This window comes from Fukomys damarensis, unplaced genomic scaffold (genome assembly GCF_012274545.1).
Source record: "Fukomys damarensis isolate Sample0158 unplaced genomic scaffold, DMR_v1.0_HiC HiC_scaffold_16, whole genome shotgun sequence".
Taxonomy (NCBI): Eukaryota; Metazoa; Chordata; class Mammalia; order Rodentia; family Bathyergidae; genus Fukomys; species Fukomys damarensis.
The window spans coordinates 69,669,673-69,675,591 of NW_022900928.1; positions in this window are offsets into that span (position 1 = coordinate 69,669,673).

Consider the following 5,919-nt stretch of genomic DNA (forward strand, 5'->3'; position numbering starts at 1 on the left):
TCTTTCATTTTCTCTCTCTCTCTCTCTCTCTCTCTCTCTCTCTCTCTCTCTCTCTCTCTCTCTGCTTTCTCTCTCCTCTTCTGTTGTAGTGTGTCTCATCCCGGACTCACAGGACCGGATGCACCAAAGCATCTCCCTGACTACTAATGAGACCAAAAATACACCAGCAGGTCAGGGGAAAGGCCAGACATTGTATTATACAAATTCAAAAAAAAAAAAAAATCCCAGCCTGTTAGACCAAAAGATCAGGTATCACATTTTCTAAAAGGGAGGGAAAAAGGCATGCGGGGGTGGGAGGTGTTGGGGAGTAAAGAAGAGAGACCTCAGTACAGTTCTATGCCTAATTGTTTCCCATCCTATGGGACTCGAAAACACATATGTATATATGAGTTCAGGCAATATATTTTCTGAATCTTGGTAGTTTTTCTTTATGGACAGAAAGTCAACAATGCCCAACACTTCTTTGAAATAAGCATTTAGAGGGATAAAAGGGCAATGACTCAAATCTATATTTAAGATACAGAGACACTTTTCAGGCGTGTAGTAACTACAATGCTAAAAATCTCTTTCCTTTCAATGGCTGGGTTTCTCTCGTTGACTATAGTGCAATCTGTACTAATTTACCACTTAAGTTCCCTTGGACTTTGAAATACACTCATCACTCACTGCAGCTCAGCCTAACCCTTTGCTGCCACTGCAGGCATTTTCTTGATTCCTGAAGCATTTTTCTCCTTAAATGTCCACCAGATACACGCATACTTCATTGATCATCCTAAAATCCCTTGATAATGATAAGTAATATTTCAGCTAAAAAAAAAGCGGTGCAAGAAAAAAAAAGGAAGCCATTCCGAGTTGACTAAGAAGGCATCTCACATCATTTCCATTTTAAAAGCTCTATAATCCTTTAAAGCAGGTACCTTTTGAAAATTAGGGTCTCTACCTATCTATACACACAGTGGGTACATGGCTATTGTAACCCAGTTTTCCTGGCTAGAATCATGCAGACAACAGGCAGCACTTTTTAAATAGAATGTCGGTTCTGTAAATAGCAAGAGAAGAGAGGAAGGTATCAGAGGATGTAGTTTCCTCCAAGTCCATGGTTTTCAAAGGTAGCTTCTTTGTGCACAACTGAGACATACACTGTGCTTTGTCTCTGACAGTGAAGCCTGCAGAAGCTCGGCTGGATGCCAAGGGAAAGGAGAAGAAAAGCATACATGAGAAAGAGAAACAGAAAGAGAAAGAAAGGAGAGGACAGGAGGACAGAGGCAAAACAGAATGACTTACGGAATGTTGGATTTTCTTTAATACTTTTTTTTTCTTTTTGTCATTATTGGGAAGAAGAAAAGAGACTGTTGTCAAGGGTTGGTGACTGGGTCAGAATCTTTCAGAATTGGTGAACAGGTCTTTGCACTAGACTGACAGAGAAAAAAGAAACATGCTAGAATAATTATAAAGGGTGGAGCTGTCAAAAAAATCTTTGACTCACTGGGTGCCTCCCTGTAACGCCAAAATGAATCATTCCTAACTAGAATCATCAATTGTCTTAGTACACTTGTAAAATAAGGCCAAAGTATATGCCTCTGCACCCATTTTCAAAAAGGAAAGGTAAATAGAGAATGAGATTTCCTGACACGATTCTACCTTCTCTATATTTGTGACAATAGTTCAGCATGATTTTCATATAACAAGCTAATTGGCCCTTGTCTGTATTCACTCTGCTTACAAAGATTTACAAATATATGACTTATGAAAGTTTTGCTATGAACACATCATTTTCTCCATACAACTCAGTGATGTCTTTGGAGGATACTTATTTCAAGCAGTTAACACCTGACCCCAATTTCTGTGGGTAATTAGTGAGCTAGATAACCACACAAAGTGGGTAATTATTTAGTACCCAAGGGTATGCTAGAAGTGGGTAGTGGCTTTGTTAACAAAAGCATATCTCTAATTATTGTATCTACGATGGGTGTTTTAAAAATACCAGTTACTATATCAAGTGAACCATGATAAATAAGTGAACTATTCTGCTGTCCTTAGCATATACATGTGTATCTTCTATCATGGTTAAGAATATTTACCTCTCTTGCGTGGAGTGTTGTTAAGATTAATTAGTAAACATCTGCAAGACTCTCAGAAGATATGTTGTGCTAGAGAGCTTTTAGATACAGTATTATTATTGTTGTTGTTATTATTACTTCGGCTAATAATCCCTGAATGGGAGAAGCTGAGAGAAGAGATGCTAATGTCTACTGTATGTCTTGCTCTGAAAATACACTTAGATCTCAAAAGTAATGAGTGCGGTTATGGGGTTGGTCTCCTACCTGGCAGGGTGAAACAGGGCTGTAACAGAAAGGTAGATGATACTGCAGTGGTAGCAGGCTCAGGTTAGAGCAGAGGAGCTGGGGTAGGCCTTGGGGACAGGGAGGAGCTGACGAAGGAGTCAGTGATGGGCAAGGAAGGAAGCTGAATCAGCTCGACCACACCCTCCTTCCAAAGTCCTTCTCTCCTTCCCTTTGAGAAGCAGCAAATATGAACAAAAATCCCCAAAGAGGAGGTCTGTGTGAGTCCTGGGGCTAACTCAGAATAATGACAATCCATCAGGCAGTTACAATAGTATTTATTCTGGAGAAGAACCATCAGAACAAATGCAGAGATGTTTTTAAATATTGCAGTGTTGAGAACAGGCACACACAGATCAGTCTCAGGTATCTTTAACCCAGGACATGAGCAGGGATGAAGAAACACTTTCTAATTTAATTGCTTTTATGAATCACTCCCAGGAGGAGAAAGGGGTATTATTTACTGTTGCTGAGAAGGAATGAAAAAGAAAGGAAGAAAAGAAGGGGGGGAAAAAGGAAAAGAAAACCCCATGCTTTTGAGGACCTTAATTCTGTACAGTAACCAAGCCTTGAAAACAAAAACAACAGAAACTTACTGCTTTCTCTGTGAACGTCCATCTCCTTGAGCTGGTTGTCTGGGTCTGGCAGAGGCAGCACAGACAGGGGCCTCTAGGATCCAAATCTTCAAGTAGATTCACCACATTTTTTCTTTCAAAGCAAGGTTGTCCTGGGGATTTAACCCTAGGGGTCTGGGAGATGCAAGCATGTGGGAAGGTGAAGGAAAATGTGCAAAGATATTGTATTCAGCCCAGTGGACAGCTTCTATGACACAAGAAAGGAAGAGGACCCTATTAGCCAGCCAACAGGTACCACCGCCGAAATCTGCTGGCAGACAGCCTCCAAGACACGTGTTTATGCTGTGATTGGAGCCCAATGATGTGATGAGCACATTTCAAGAGTTTGGGAGCCGAGAGGAAATTTCTCCAAAAGCCACCCAGGCTAGGCTTCTGACCTGAAGCCCAGTATTTGTCATCTCTTCTCTGAGCTCAGAACTACAAAGGCTAACTGGCATTCTCTAACCCGCCCAGCTCCTTTCAAACCCACAGACTGTGCCAGACTGGCCCCACCTCCCACTGCAGCAAATTCTGTAGCCCCGCTCCATGCTGTGCTGTAAGGAGCTAGATTTCCGTTTTAATTGTCCTACCTGGCCGTCCCCTCTGCCACTGCCCCTGGCTCTTGGTTCCTGGCATGGTTTCAAAGGCCCAATCAATTGCTTTCCCTTTTCTATCATAATCTTCAACACCTCTAATTCTCCCTACCCCAAATTTTATCCCTTTCAAACTGAAATGCTTTTGCTTTGTTTTGCTGTTGCTTTCATGTCTGGCTACCACTACTACCTTTCTTTGGCTTCACTCCGTCTCTTGTTTGACATTTTTTTGCCATGCTCTGTCTCATGTTATGGACAAACTCCAAAGTCAGGTGCTAATACTTTCCCTTTTCCCTTCTCCTAGCTATATTATCATACATGACAATTGAGTTTATTACAAGTATTTCTTAAAAGCTCACCTAAAAAAAGCCAACAGGAACAGGTGTGTGTCTGTGCATGTGTGCTTGTGTGCTTGTGTGTGTGTGTGTGTGTGTGCATAAATCAAATTCACCCAACTCTATGAATGTAATAGAGAAGGGTGTGAGATACACAAGTGGGCAGAGGGAAGAACAGAGAAAGAAATCTGGGATATTTGTGACTATTTGGGGTAAAAAAAAATTAGTGCTCATAGAAGGATGCATATAACAATATTGCACATGTGTATGTACACACACACACTTTCACAGTCTATATCAAACATCCGCAGAAATTATATCACAATACCCTAAGATTGTCTGGTAATCTGAAACAGTTTTTACCACACTGTAAACAAATAGGATTCTGCAGCTAAATACAAAATTTCCTAGAATGGGGTGGAAGAAGACAATCTCCCATAAGTCGCCATTGGCTTAGGAGCTTAGAACTGCCACAGAATCTCCCTTTATTTTAATGTGATTTGCAGTTTATTATTGCTATCTATCCTTCAAAGTATTTGTGCCATTAAATGCTACCTAGGTATTTACTGCTTTAGCATTGCAATTCTGTTCTCTGTGATTCCTCAAGTGGCAAATGTTGATGGTCTTCTATGTCTCTGACATAGATAACTAATTTCTTAGACTTCTATACATCCTTTAAAGGCATCATCAATGTTTTGCAGATACAGAGAATAAGGTTAGAACTACCTGGCTTATGTGTGGCACTGTTAACATTTTATTCTAAAAGTATGACCTTTTCTTTCCCTCATACTCTATCCCATCTAAGTGTAAATAATTCTTATGTTACTTACTTTTCTCTGGTTGCTGAGGCAATATACCTGACACCCAAAGTTAAAGTGAGAAAGGCTTATTTAGCTCACAGTTTGTAATGATTTTAGTCCATAATCAGCTAGCTGCAAGGTAGGGTGGCATAGCAGACAGGCATCTCTGAGGAGAAACAGTTCATGGTTGGTAGAAGGTAGCAAAGCAAGCAAGGGATGACCACAACTCTTACTGTCCCTTATATCTTATACTTAGGCCAAGTAGCACTCACACCCTTAATCCTAGTGCCCTTGATCCTAGCATTGCACCATAATTCAAACCCAGCATCACATACTCTGGATCCAGCCACTTCTGAAAAACCTCCACCTATGACCCATGAGAATCTGGACACAAGCCATAACAAAACTTTCTGCTGTTGGTCACTCAAACTAGCTTAGTTGGTCCCTCAAACTTCCTGTAGCACCTTACCCTTATTGATCTTAGCATTTGTTCATTCTTTTCCCTTTGCTAATTTTATCTAATGCAGAGTTACTGAGTACTCACGTTTATGTCAAGCAATGTGGGGCAGTGTAATTTATTTAGCTAGAGGATAGAAAATGACACAACTTCTACCTACCATGCCATATCCACTTTCAGCTCTAAGGTCATGATGAGTGGCAGTAACAGGGCCCCTTGAAAATGAGGCACAACCCCTGGCACACAGAAGAGCTTACTAGTTGCTTTGGATATTATTTTTATTAATATTGTTTTGATCATAGTTTCTAGAGAAAGAAGGTTCATATGTAAAAACCCTTTAGAATAACACTTACCAAAATGCCAAAAAAAAAAAAGTAACATTGAAGAAATGGTGAATTGCAGCCTTATTTTCTAAGACTATCATCTGACTGAGGTCCCACTTATAGCCACATTTATTTGTGTTTTTGAAAAAACAAAAGAGTGGTCTGCTTAATTCTTCCTGTGAGTTCCTGTGAGTTTGAAGTTAGCCAAATTGTCTGAAATCTTACCAATCTTTGGAAGGGGAGGTTATGGTCAAGTGGTGAAGTGTCCAGTGTGAAACAGCATGAAGGACTATTCTGGGCTATGTAGAGAGAGGGAAAGCTTTTACACTTGAGGATGTGTGGGTGAGTCCAGATCTGCGATAAGAAACCCAGCACTGATGTCCTCATTTCAGAAAAAAAAAAAAAGAGGTTGAGGAGCTAGAAATGGTTCATGATCATCTGACCTAAATGACTCC